The following is a 14,126-nucleotide window of genomic DNA, read 5'->3' as shown; positions in this document are numbered from 1 at the left end:
GGACGGAGGATTAGCAGAACATCATCTAATCGAGTTGTGAGGGAACTTAAGAAACAGACACAACAGTTGTGGGGACTTTCCGTAAGCACAGCAGGGAAGGACCACAACACATAGCGCTAGGGGGAAGGCACCGATTTCCTCCTGTGAAGAGAACTCTGGAGGTGCCATTGGACCGGCCGGACTTGCGCAGCCTGGTGAACCGTATTCTGGACTGAGGACCCAGAGATCTTCAGTAAAGAGGTAAAGAGACTGCAACCTGGTGTCCTCGTTATTTACCGCGACCTGCACCCCACAACTGCACCACTATCACCACACTCCAGTCCTATAGACTGTGCGCCCCACGGCAGGGTCACGGACCGGGGCCTAGCCGCCGTGACAACCCCAGAGCAGAGACTCAGAGGCCCGGTCCCGGGTACCCCTCGGCCCTGCGGCAGTGGGGGCGCTACATATGGCTTTACAAATCATTCATTATTCAAGCCTGCATCTCTCCAGTCACCGGTGACTGCACAGTTCAGCAACTGTCCTATGTTAGCGCACACAGTTCTTTTCCCCATACTAGGGGTTACCTCTCAGGAGCTCCTGCTCCACAGGTTGACTCCACGTCAGTCCCAGGTCCTCAACACGGACTGTCCAGGTCGACGGTCCCACAGTGCTTCCAGGATGTCTCCACTCCCAGGAGCCTCCAACACTGACCGTCCAGGTCCACGTTCTCTAGGTGCTTCCAGGACGTCTCCACTCCCAGGAGACTCCAACACTGACCATCCAGGACCTACAGCACACAGGCCACTCAGTGCCAAAGCCCAACCATGCGCTATTCAGGAATTCCCAGGATTTCTAACACAGGCTTCCAGGGCCTTGCACTTGGACCATTCAGATCCAAACACAGGAACCATGTGACCCACACCCTGGTCACATTACATACCTGTAACCTCTCCCCTGGGTGGGAGTGTGGGTGTGTGTGGCTAGTTTGACCCTCCCATCTCTCATAACTAGCCCTGCCAGTCTCCCATTAGAACTACACAATTACTTGTGGGACTACAGGTCCCAGAACACAACATAACTTTAGACTGACAGCACAGAGTGTCTTCCTCTGCGACACACATATCGGACATTTATAACCCTGCTGGTCTTTGTCTCACCACCACAGTTATACATCCAAGCGCATCTTGAAGTGCACATGCAGCGCCCCCTGGCTGTAACATTGGTCACTGCACCACATAATATATGTATATCAGGGCCGGATTGGCCATCGGGCAATTCTGGGAATGCCAGAAGGGCCTGTCTGGTCATGGGCTGCCTTGTCTACTACGTTGTTAACAGAATCGGTGTTCTCAAGATACCCATACTGTTAAGAGTTGTGATGGAGCACAAAGTTGCTGACTCCGTCACTTACCCCAACAGGCCATGGGTATCATTAGAAATATTGGTCTTGTAGAAAATCTTCCTTTCCTACATCCAGGATAATATTAGTAATATATCCCATCTGGTTCATGGGAATGGGGACAACATGGGCCTGTGAGATTTCAAATGCCACAACTGAATTTCAGCCCCAGTCTGTACCTGATATATATATACATACACAGTGGCTTTCAAAATTATTCACAGCCCACCCACTTGGCATTTTTTGCATTTTGCTGCCTCACTGATTTTTTTAGAGGATTTGCATCTGTTCATATAAAGAACATGCCTAAAACTGTGAACGTTTGGTTTTCATTTTATTGTGAAGCAAACAAAAAATACGACAAAATAACTAAAAACTTCATTGTGCACAACTATTCATCCCTAAAGTCAGTACTTTGTAGAGCCTCCTTTTGCGGCAATTACAGCTGCAAGTCGCTTTGGAAAACTCTCTATGAGCTTTCCACATCTTGACACTGGGATTTTAGCCTGTTCCTCAAGGCAAAACTGCTCTATCAAGTTAGATGGTTTTCTCTGGTGAACAGCAATTTTCAAGCCTGACCACAGATTCTCAATTGGATTAAGGTCTGAACTTTGACTAGGCCACTCCAAAACAATTTCACGTTTCCCCTTAAACCACTTGAGTGTTGCTTTAGCAGTATGCTTTAGGTGATTGTCTTGTTAGAAGATGAACTTCTGTCCCAGTCTCAAATCACTGACATACTGAAACAGGTTTTGCTCAAGAAAATCCCTGTATTTCACACCATCCATCTTCCCTTCGACTGTCCCTGCTGCCGAAAAACATCCCAGCAGCATGATGATGCCACCACCATATTTCACCGTGGATATGGTGTTCTTGGGTATGTGTGTGTGTGTGTGTGTGTGTGTGAGTGTGTGTATATACAATATATATATATATATATATATATATATATATATATATATACTGTATATATATATTTTTATATATATATATATATATATATATATATATATATATATATATATACACTGCTCAAAAAAATAAAGGGAACACTAAAATCCCACAACCTAGATATCACTAAATGAAATATTCCAGTTGTAAATCTTTATTCATTACATAGTGGAATGTGTTGAGAACAATAAAAGCTAAAAAAGATCAACATAAATCACAACTAATATTCCACGGAGGTCTGGAGTTGGAATGATGCTCAAAATCAAAGTGGAAAATGAAGTTACAGGCTGATCCAACTTCAGTGAAAATGCCTCAAGACAAGGAAATGATGCTCAGTAGTGTGTGCGTCCTCCACGTGCCTGCATTATCTCCCTACAAAGCCTGGGCATGCTCTTGATGAGGCGGCGGATGGTCTTCTGAGGGATGTCCTCCCAGACCTGGACTAAAGCATCCGACAACTCTTGGACAGTCTGTGGTGCAATGTGACATTGGTGGATGGTGCGAGACATGATGTCCCAGATATGTTCAATCAGATTCAGGTCTGGGGAACGGGCGGACCAGTGCATAGCTTCAATGCCTTCATCTTGCAGGAACTGCTGACACACTCCAGCCACATGAGGTCTGGCATTGTCCTGCATTAGGAGGAGCCCAGAGCCAACCGCACCAGCATATGGTCTCACAAGGGGTCTGAGGATCTCATCTCAGTACCTAATGGTAGTCAGGCTACCTCTGGCGAGCACATGGAGGGCTGCGCTGCCCTCCAAAGAAATGCCAACCCACACAATTACTGACCCACTGCCAAACTGGTCATGCTGAAGGATGTTGCAGGCAGCAGATCTGTCTCCATGGTGTCTCCAGACTCTTTCACGTCTGTCACATGTGCTCAGTGTGAACCTGCTTTCATCTGTGAAGAGCACAGGGTGTTCTGTGGCAAATGCCAAGCGCCCTGCACAATGTTGGACTGTGAGGACAAACCCCCATCTGTGGACGTCGGGCACTCAGACCATCCTCATGGAGTCGGTTTCTGACCGTTTGTGCAGACACATGCACATTTGTGGCCTGCTGGAGGTCATTTTTCAGGGCTTTGTCAGTGCTCCTCCTGTTTCTCCTTGCACAAAGGCTAAGGTAGCGGCCCTGCTGCTGGGTTGTTGCTCTTCTATGGCCCCCTTCACGTCTCCTGGTGTACTGGCCTGCCTCCTCGTAGCGCCTCCAGCCTCTGGACACTACGATGACAGACAGCAAACCTTCTTGCCACAGCTCGCATTGATGTGCCATCCTGGATGAGCTGCACTACCTGAGCCACTTGTGTGGGTTGTAGAGTCCGTCTCATGCTACCACGAGTGTGAAAGCACAACCAGCATTCAAAAGTGACCAAAACATCAGCCAGAAAGCATTGGTACTGTCTTGATAATTGCCAATAATTTCCATCTGTTGTCTACTCCATTTGCACAACAGCATGTGTAATTGATTGTCAAACAGTGTTGTTTCCTAAGTGGACAGTTTGATTTCACAGAAGTTTGATTTACTTGGAGTTATATTCTGTTGTTTAAGTGTTCCCTTTATTTTTTTGAGCAATATATATATATACAGTGGGGAAAATAAGTATTTGATACACTGCCAGGTTTTCCCACCTACAAAGGATGGAGAGGTCTGTAGTTTTTATCTTTTTATCGTAGATACATTTCAACTGTGAGAGACAGAATTTAAAAGAAATCTAGAAAATCACATTGTAGTATTTTTACATCATTAATTTGCATTTTATTGCATAAAATAAGTATTTGATTCAATATAACAACAGAACATAATTATCTGGTAAAGAAACCTTTGTTTGCAATTATAGAGGTCAGACGTTTCCTGTAGTTCTTAACCACGTTTGGCACACTCCTCCAAACACATCTTCTACAGATTTTTCAGGTTTCAGGGCTGTCACTGAGCAGCATTGAGTTTCAGCTCCCTCCAAAGATTTTGTATTGGGTTCAGGTCTAGAGACTGGCTATGCCACTCCAGGACCTTGAAATGCTTCTTATGGATCCACTCCTTAGTTGTCCTGGCTATGTGTTTTGGGTTATTTTTGTGCTGGAAGACCCAGCCACAACAAAGCCTTCAATGCTCTTACTGAAGAAAGGCAGTTGGCCAAAATCTCACTATACATGACCCCATCTATCTTCCCTTCAATACGGCGCAGTCGTCCTGTTCCCTTTGCAGAAACGCACCCTAAAATTATGATGTTTCCCTCACCATCATTCATGGTTGGGACAGTGTTCTTGGGTTTGTACTCTTCTTCTTCCTCCAAACACGGCGAGTGGAGTTTCTATTTTGGTCTCATCTGACCACATGACCTTCTCCCATGCCTCCTCTGGATCATCCAGATGGTTATTGGTGAACTTTAAACGGGCCTGGACATGTGCTGGGGTGAGCAGTGGGACCTTGCCTGTCCTGCAAGATTTTAATCCATGTGGTCCCAGCTCTCTTCAGGTCATTCACCGGGTCCTCCCATGTTGTTCTGGGCTGATTCCTGACCTTTCTCAGAATCATCCTTACCTCACAAGGTGAGATCTTGCATTGAGCCCCAGACCAAGGAAGATAGGCAGTCATCTTGTGTTTCTTCCATTTTTTAATAAGTGTGCCAACAGTTGTTTTCTCACCAAGCTGCTTGCCTATTGTCCTGTAGCCCATCCCCATCTTGTACAGGTCTACAATTTTGTCCCTGGTGTCTTTAGACAGCGCTTTGGTCTGGGCCATGGTGGAGAGGTTGGAGTGTGACTGAGTGTGTGGACATGTTTCTTTTTTACAGGTAACAAGTTCAAACAGGTGCAATTAATACAGGTAATGAATGCAGAGTAGGAAGGCTTCTTAAAGAAACACTAATATATCTGTGAGAGCCAGAATTCTTGCTGGTTGGTAGGTGATCAAATACTTATTTATTGCAATAAAATGCAATATCATTATTTAAAAATCATACATTTGATCCTCTCGATTTTTTTCTTAAAGATTCCGCATCCCACAGTAGAAGTGTACCTATGCTAAAAATTACAGACCTCTACATGCGCGAGACGAGAAAAGGGACCCGTGACAATGGCCCAATTAGGTATATCTCGACCTACAACCACGAATGGGAGGAGATGCGAGATATTCTCAAAAAACATTGGTCCATTTTGGGGGCTGAACCCTCCTTACAAACATCATTAGGGATCGGTCCTTCTATGACTGCCAGGAGATCTAAAAATTTAAAAGACCTCCTGGCGAAGAGTCATTATGTTCCATTTAGAGCCAATCCATTTGGGTCCAGAGGGCCCACTGTTGGATCCATACCCTGTGGTCACTGCCTGGCATGCGCGAATGTCCTGCGGTGCACCACATTTAAATCATCTGATGGTAAAAGGGAATTCGATATTAGGCACCGTATCTCGTGCGGGAACACCAATGTCATCTATTATGCCACGTGTGGCTGTTCAAAAATATATATCGGTTTGACATCAAGAGAACTTAGAGTACGTGTGCGTGAGCACGTGCGGGACATTTGTGCGGCCAGGACAGTGACTGATTTATCCCTCCTTAAGACCATCCCGCGCCACTTTAGGCAAGTTCATGGATGTGATCCCACATCATTGTTGGTGCGGGGTATTGATGTTATTCATCTGGGGATTCGAGGGGGGAATTATAAAAAACTACTTGCACAGGTAGAGGCTAAATGGATCGTGGTTCTAGATACCATGACCCCAAAAGGACTAAATGAGTCACTCTCGTTTTCCTCTTTTCTTTGAGCAGTTTCGGTCTATACATACAGTTATACCTACTCCTTGTAAAATAAAGAAAAATTATTATTCCTGTCTTCTTGCCCTCTCCCCGGGGCTTGGGCGTGTGGTTTTTGCTTTTAATTCACTGTTTTTAACTTTTTTTGTTTGTTTATCTTTTATAACTTTCGTTATCCCAGGCACTATACCTCCACTGGATATGGCTGTCCACCATCAAACCGCCCTTATCTTTCATTTCTGCCTTTGGAATATCTGAACATGCACAAAGGACGGGACACCATGTGATGCCGTATATCCCAGACCTTCTTGGAACCGGCATATTTTATTTATTTTTATATGGTGTTGCATTTATATGTATTGTATTTGTATTTATACTTTGTACTTTCTGACACCCTTTGTGTATATACATATTCCATAGTGGTGGCGCAGTGGGGGTGCGCGTGCGTGCTGCGGTGCCGGCATTCGGCTGTGGAGCGGCGCGTCTGTATCCTCTTCCATGAGACGGGGGATTGCTCCTCCTCCCCTCTCTCATGTGACGACGATGACGCTCTGCTTCTCTGGCCGAGTGTCTGGCAATCGCGGTGCGCATGCGCCGTTAATCCCATCTGTGATTGGCCGGCATGAAGTCACATGTCGGGTCAAAGGCTAATTTAAGGTCCTGCCTGGGCTACTACTACATTCCCTTGATAAAGCGGGGCTTGTTACCCGCGAAACGCGCGTCGGGACACGCACACCCGGCCCGGGACTCCTCTAAACTCATTGCCTGGTAAGCATTCCACCCCCAGGGGTCACCTATCATTACATTTCTGTAGCACTATGCGGCTACTTACGGGGTAATAAGTGGATATGCTGCCTAGATGTGGCAGCGCTATTGCACTATGCACTATGCACTTTATGCTAGGCTAAGAGTTAAACTTGTGCTGTGCGTCTAAATGTCTGGGTACTCAGTTTTGGAGTCCTGCGGCTTCCCTTTGGGTCCTCCCCTGCTACTTTTTATGCACTTTATTGTATGTTGTTCTGTTTATTATCTATTAATAAAATATTTTCTTTTTCTATACCTGATTGCTCTTTTTTCCTCCGGAGTTACAATACTTTCTATTGAGCGGGTTCTTTTGTTGTGTGGCTCTTGTCATATCTTTTGAGTGACATGTGTGGCACTGACATGATGCCTTTGAGGTTGTGTTATCTATTAATTATTTCTGTGTTTCTCACAGCTGACCTCAAACCAGAGATGGATTTTCGCGCCCGTGACCATACGTGGCGCACTTTAATTAATGATGTGATGCAGGATGACCCCGAGGGGTATGTCGGGGGGATTGATAAGAATGTACAGGACGATATCAACAAATTTAAGGATTTGTATAGAAAAAGGATCCGAGTCTGGTGGAACCATGCGTTCCTAGAAAAATATATTCAAAAAGACCTGATACCAAGGGGGCTTAGAGTGCAGGTTTTCCCGTCTTTCCCGATCCTGGATGAGGGGTTTAAGAATAGATGGGAGAACTATGCGAATGCCTGTTCCAGAGGGTTCCTTGAACTTCTCAGAGATATGAACTCTGCAACTTTGATATCTCTGGAAAAAGAGATTGAGGACATTCAGGTGATACTTCACCGTGAGCTGAGTAATGACGCTTTAAAAAAATTTAATGAGGAAATTGATACTCTCTCTCAAAAATGGGTACAAGAGGTACAGTCGCTCAAAACGAAGAAATTTCAAAGAGATGTGGAGGACAAGAAACTCCAACGTGTTTATAAGTGGCGAAATGTGTATAATCGGTCAAGGCCTCAGTCGAGAAATTCCTCCTATTCAAGATCTCGATCAAATTCTAGGAGATCCAATCTGTCTGGTGAGGACGAACCAGTATTGAGGGGCCCCTCACAAGGTGGTTCTATTACAAATATATCCACCACTAAACGCACCACAAGACAGACAACTAAATCAAAACAAACTGGAGGGAACTCTAATCAGCAGGGAGGATTACAGGTAGTGAATCTCTCTCAACATATACTAACTGAGACCCAAATAAGGGTATTGAGTAAGGGATTTTCTTTTGCCCCTACTAATTCGTTTAATTTTTTCACAGCCATGAAGGACCTCAATTTATTCTCTCGAAAATTACTTCTCAGAAAACTTCATCATAAGAAAGAATCATGTGAACTGATGTCTGAGATCGAGAGAGAGACCCTTCATGACTTGGAGGACCTCCTGGAGGAGCAGGAGGGCCCTAGTACAAGTAGGTTTCCATCCTCCATTATGGCCAGATCGACTAGGTTCCCCCCCTTGTCACTCAGTCCTGCTATTGACATCTTTACGAGATTGGTAACAGAGGAATTCAAGGAACTGTCTACTAGATGGCGCTTTGATAACCTCACAAGAGATGAAAGGACGGCCATCTCAGATCTCCAAAAATTACCTAATATTGTTTTTAAGGCGGCTGACAAGGGGGGCAACATAGTCATCTGGCCTCAAGATAAATATGAACGTGAGGCATTTCGCCAACTGAGGGACCGAGATACCTATCGCAGACTGTCCTTTAACCCCACATCTACTTTTTCATTGGATCTTCAAAAAATCCTAATTAGGGCCCTTGATGAGGGTCTAATTACCAAACAAGTCCTTGAGGGTCTGACAGTTAGGTTTCCAAAAATTTCAACTTTTTATTTACTGCCCAAGATCCACAAGAGTGCCATCGACCCCCCCGGGCGTCCCATAGTATCAGGAATTGGAAGTCTATGTGATCCAATTTGCCAATTTATAGATTTTTATTTAAAACCTTTGGTGGAAACACTTCCATCCTATGTACGTGATACGACGGACGCCCTGGCGAGGGTTGATGGCATTCTTGTGGATCATGACACGCTGTTGGTGACAGCAGATGTAGAAAGCCTATATACTTGTATTAACCATCAACACGGTATTGAGGCTGTCCGCCTCTTCCTCGGGGCGTCCAACCGGGACGGCCCTTTTTGTGAGCTTCTCCTCGAGTTGCTGCACTATGTCCTTACCCACAATTACTTTGTCTTTAAAGATTGTTTTTACCTCCAGACGCGTGGCACAGCCATGGGCGCGGTCTGTGCGCCCTCGTACGCAAATCTCTTCCTGGGGTCCTGGGAGAGATTTCTATTTGGGGACGAGGGCCCAAGGGCCGCCTCCCATGTGCTGTGCTGGCATCGTTATATAGACGATGTCTTCTTTTTGTGGGACGGGACGGTGCAGCAGCTCGGGGAATTTATGGGGACACTTAACCAGAATGCTTTAAACATCCGTCTAACTTATACCTATGACACCAAGAAAGTCAATTTCTTGGATGTCACTTTTGAGGTGGACCACACTGGTCGCATCCAGACGGATGTTTATCGCAAACCAACATCGGTTAATGCACTTATCCATGCATCCTCTGCTCATAATCCATCCACGATTAGGGCCGTCCCGGTTGGTCAGTTCCTGAGGATGAGGCGGATCTGTTCGTCAGATGCAAAATTCGAGAGCCAGTGTGCGGATCTCAAGACTCGGTTTTCCGCGCGTGGTTACTCGAATAGATGCATCAAACGGGGCTATAAACGGGCTAGAGAGACCTTTCGTAATGACCTACTACAGCCTTCAAGGACGAGAAAAGGGACCCGTGACAATGGCCCAATTAGGTATATCTCGACCTACAACCACGAATGGGAGGAGATGCGAGATATTCTCAAAAAACATTGGTCCATTTTGGGGGCTGAACCCTCCTTACAAACATCATTAGGGATCGGTCCTTCTATGACTGCCAGGAGATCTAAAAATTTAAAAGACCTCCTGGCGAAGAGTCATTATGTTCCATTTAGAGCCAATCCATTTGGGTCCAGAGGGCCCACTGTTGGATCCATACCCTGTGGTCACTGCCTGGCATGCGCGAATGTCCTGCGGTGCACCACATTTAAATCATCTGATGGTAAAAGAGAATTCGATATTAGGCACCGTATCTCGTGCGGGAACACCAATGTCATCTATTATGCCACGTGTGGCTGTTCAAAAATATATATCGGTTTGACATCAAGAGAACTTAGAGTACGTGTGCGTGAGCACGTGCGGGACATTTGTGCGGCCAGGACAGTGACTGATTTATCCCTCCTTAAGACCATCCCGCGCCACTTTAGGCAAGTTCATGGATGTGATCCCACATCATTGTTGGTGCGGGGTATTGATGTTATTCATCTGGGGATTCGAGGGGGGAATTATAAAAAACTACTTGCACAGGTAGAGGCTAAATGGATCGTGGTTCTAGATACCATGACCCCAAAAGGACTAAATGAGTCACTCTCGTTTTCCTCTTTTCTTTGAGCAGTTTCGGTCTATACGTACAGTTATACCTACTCCTTGTAAAATAAAGAAAAATTATTATTCCTGTCTTCTTGCCCTCTCCCCGGGGCTTGGGCGTGTGGTTTTTGCTTTTAATTCACTGTTTTTAACTTTTTTTGTTTGTTTATCTTTTATAACTTTCGTTATCCCAGGCACTATACCTCCACTGAATATGGCTGTCAACCATCAAACCGCCCTTATCTTTCATTTCTGCCTTTGGAATATCTGAACATGCACAAAGGACGGGACACCATGTGATGCCGTATATCCCAGACCTTCTTGGAACCGGCATATTTTATTTATTTTTATATGGTGTTGCATTTATATGTATTGTATTTGTATTTATACTTTGTACTTTCTGACACCCTTTGTGTATATACATATTCCATAGTGGTGGCGCAGTGGGGGTGCGCGTGCGTGCTGCGGTGCCGGCATTCGGCTGTGGAGCGGCGCGTCTGTATCCTCTTCCATGAGACGGGGGATTGCTCCTCCTCCCCTCTCTCATGTGACGACGATGACGCTCTGCTTCTCTGGCCGAGTGTCTGGCAATCGCGGTGCGCATGCGCCGTTAATCCCATCTGTGATTGGCCGGCATGAAGTCACATGTCGGGTCAAAGGCTAATTTAAGGTCCTGCCTGGGCTACTACTACATTCCCTTGATAAAGCGGGGCTTGTTACCCGCGAAACGCGCGTCGGGACATGCACACCCGGCCCGGGACTCCTCTAAACTCATTGCCTGGTAAGCATTCCACCCCCAGGGGTCACCTATCATTGCATTTCTGTAGCACTATGCGGCTACTTACGGGGTAATAAGTGGATATGCTGCCTAGATGTGGCAGCGCTATTGCACTATGCACTATGCACTTTATGCTAGGCTAAGAGTTAAACTTGTGCTGTGCGTCTAAATGTCTGGGTACTCAGTTTTGGAGTCCTGCGGCTTCCCTTTGGGTCCTCCCCTGCTATTTTTTATGCACTTTATTGTATGTTGTTCTGTTTATTATCTATTAATAAAATATTTTCTTTTTCTATACCTGATTGCTCTTTTTTCCTCCGGAGTTACAATACCTCTACATGCGCTGTAGTTTTTTTTTTCAATTCGTTGTAGGTGGGCAGAAATATAAAAATTGGCATTGTATCAAATACATGTTTTCCCCGCTATATATATATATATATATATATATATATATATATATATATATATATATATATATATATTAGATTGTGGCCCGATTCTAACGCATCGGGTATTCTAGAATATGCATGTCCCCGTAGTGTATGGACAATGATGATTCCAGAATTCGCGGCAGACTGTGCCCGTCGCTGATTGGTCGAGGCAACATTTATTACATCAGCGTCGCCATGGCAACCATTATGACATGTACGTCGATACTGTGCCCGTCGCTGATTGGTCGAGGCAAATTCACGGCAGACTGTGCCCGTCACTGATTGGTCGAGGCAACCTTTATGACATAATCGTCGCCATGCTGTGCCCGTCTCTGATTGGTCGAGGCCTGGCGGCCTCGACCAATCAGAGACGCGGGATTTCCAGGACAGACAGACAGACAGACAGAAAGACAGACAGACAGACAGACAGACGGAAAAACCCTTAGACAATTATATATATATTGACACTCCTAGGCAACTTCTCCACAATGTTGAAAATAACTATACAGCTCTGGCAAAATTAAGAAGCCACTGCAAAATTTTCAGTTTCTCTGATTTTTCTCTTTATAGGTATATTTTTGAGTAAAATGTAAATTGTTCTTTTATTCTACAAACTTCTGACAACATGTCTCCGAATTTCCAAGCAATAAATTTTGTATTTTTTTTCTGAAAAGAATAAATGATGAAAATAAAAAAACAGTGCTTTTGGACCTCAAATAATGCAAAGAAAGCAAGTTCATAATCATTTAGAAACAATAATACTAATGTTTTAACTCAGGAAGAGTTCAGAAATCAATATTTTGTGGAATAACCATGATTTTTAATCCCAGCTTTCATGCGTCTTGGCATGCTTTCCACCAGTCTTTCACGCTGCTTCTGGCGCAAAAATGTAAGCAGTTCTTCTTTGATGGCTTGTGACTAAACATCATCCTCTTTATTACATTCCAGAGGTTTTCAATGGGGTTCAGGTCTGGAGATTGGGCTGCCCATTACAAGGTTTTGATGTGATGGTCTCTTAATTTTTTCCGGAGCTGTATATTCCTGGTCTCCTTTCAGGCATTTAATTCACATATCACTATCAGGCTTCTTTTACTCTAATGTACAAAACTCCTTAAAGTGCTATCTCATTATTCATGTACCTTGTCTACCAAGTGACTTACACACGCTGTATCCACTGACCTAGGAGTACCCTTTCCCAGTACACTGAATGAGCTGTGAAATGGTATCTGCATTGTTCATGGGGCATGATTAAGTGACTGTAATGTTAATGGGTATGGTTGTTAACACTAAGACGAGACATGCCATCTTTCAGATAACACAAAGTGAAGTTTCATTCTAACCAAAGTCAAAGTATCATGATGACACAAGTGATCAATGCTATTTGTTCACAAAAACATGAACAGAAAATGCCAATTTTCATGTGCTCATTGTGGTTATAACATATCACATTCCTCTAGATACCATATTCTCATTTGTGTTGATTCATTTGCAAAGTAAGTAAAAACTATCGCTCCAAGAAATGTAGCTTAATAATGATTATGGCAATCAAAATTCATGTCTTTATAAAGTTATACAGAACCCTCCACCCAGCTCAGATCTTCCTAGAAACGTTCTTTATTCTCAACTGAGTCGAGAGCATAGAATACAGGGTGACCAGAAGAAGCTGTTAGAGCAGTGTTCCCCAACTCCAGTCCTCAAGAGCCACCAACAGGTCGTGTTTTCCTTAGTATGGCCCAGGTGATTGAATTGTTGCCTGTCTAGATTATGGAGTTCTCACCTGGGCGTTACTAAGGAAATCCTGAAAACATGACCCGTTGGGGCTCTTGAGGACCGAACTTGGGGAACACTGTGTTAGAGAGACCGTTAAGACCTATCTCAAAAAAGCAGATCAACATTACTAACTGGTAAGCTCTGGCTACAGAACACACTCTCTGGCACCACATCATCCAAGTGGCATCTAATTGTGAGACTGCCTGCCTCTTCAATGAAGCAGATGAAAGAAAACAATAGAAAGAGAGAGAGAAGAACCCATATAAATGACAACTCCCAAATGGATCCTCTTGTTCCTACCCTCCAAAGATCTGACTTCACTCCTCTTTGGTGGTAAAACAAAATCTTGAAGGGCGTCATTCTTGTTTCGAGCGATTGTTGAAGATACGGCTTAAGGAATAACCGTTGTTTTATTTTTTATTTCCTAGATCAATAGAACACATGAAAATAAGCAGCTTTGTAATATACTTGCTTCTTTCTCTACCAGGATTGATCCATCATTTTTAAAATTCTCAAATGTGACGTAAAATCTGTATTCAACAAAGACAGATTATTACATTACCCAGATATTGCAGACGGTGAAGGAGGAGCTCTGCCCCAGCTCCTCCCTCCTATATAGAATTCTATTATAAGTATCTGTCATCTCCTATCTCAGTAATGTAACAATTTGTCTGCACTGAATACAGATTTTACCTGAGAACTGACAATTGAGAATGAATGCTGAGTCCTGGCGGAGAAATAAGCAGATTTCTCTGATAAGATATTTTAC

This window comes from Ranitomeya variabilis, chromosome 1 (genome assembly GCF_051348905.1).
Source record: "Ranitomeya variabilis isolate aRanVar5 chromosome 1, aRanVar5.hap1, whole genome shotgun sequence".
Classification (NCBI taxonomy): domain Eukaryota; kingdom Metazoa; phylum Chordata; class Amphibia; order Anura; family Dendrobatidae; genus Ranitomeya; species Ranitomeya variabilis.
The sequence above is the reverse complement of the archived record's forward strand: the minus strand, read 5'-3'. Positions refer to the sequence as shown.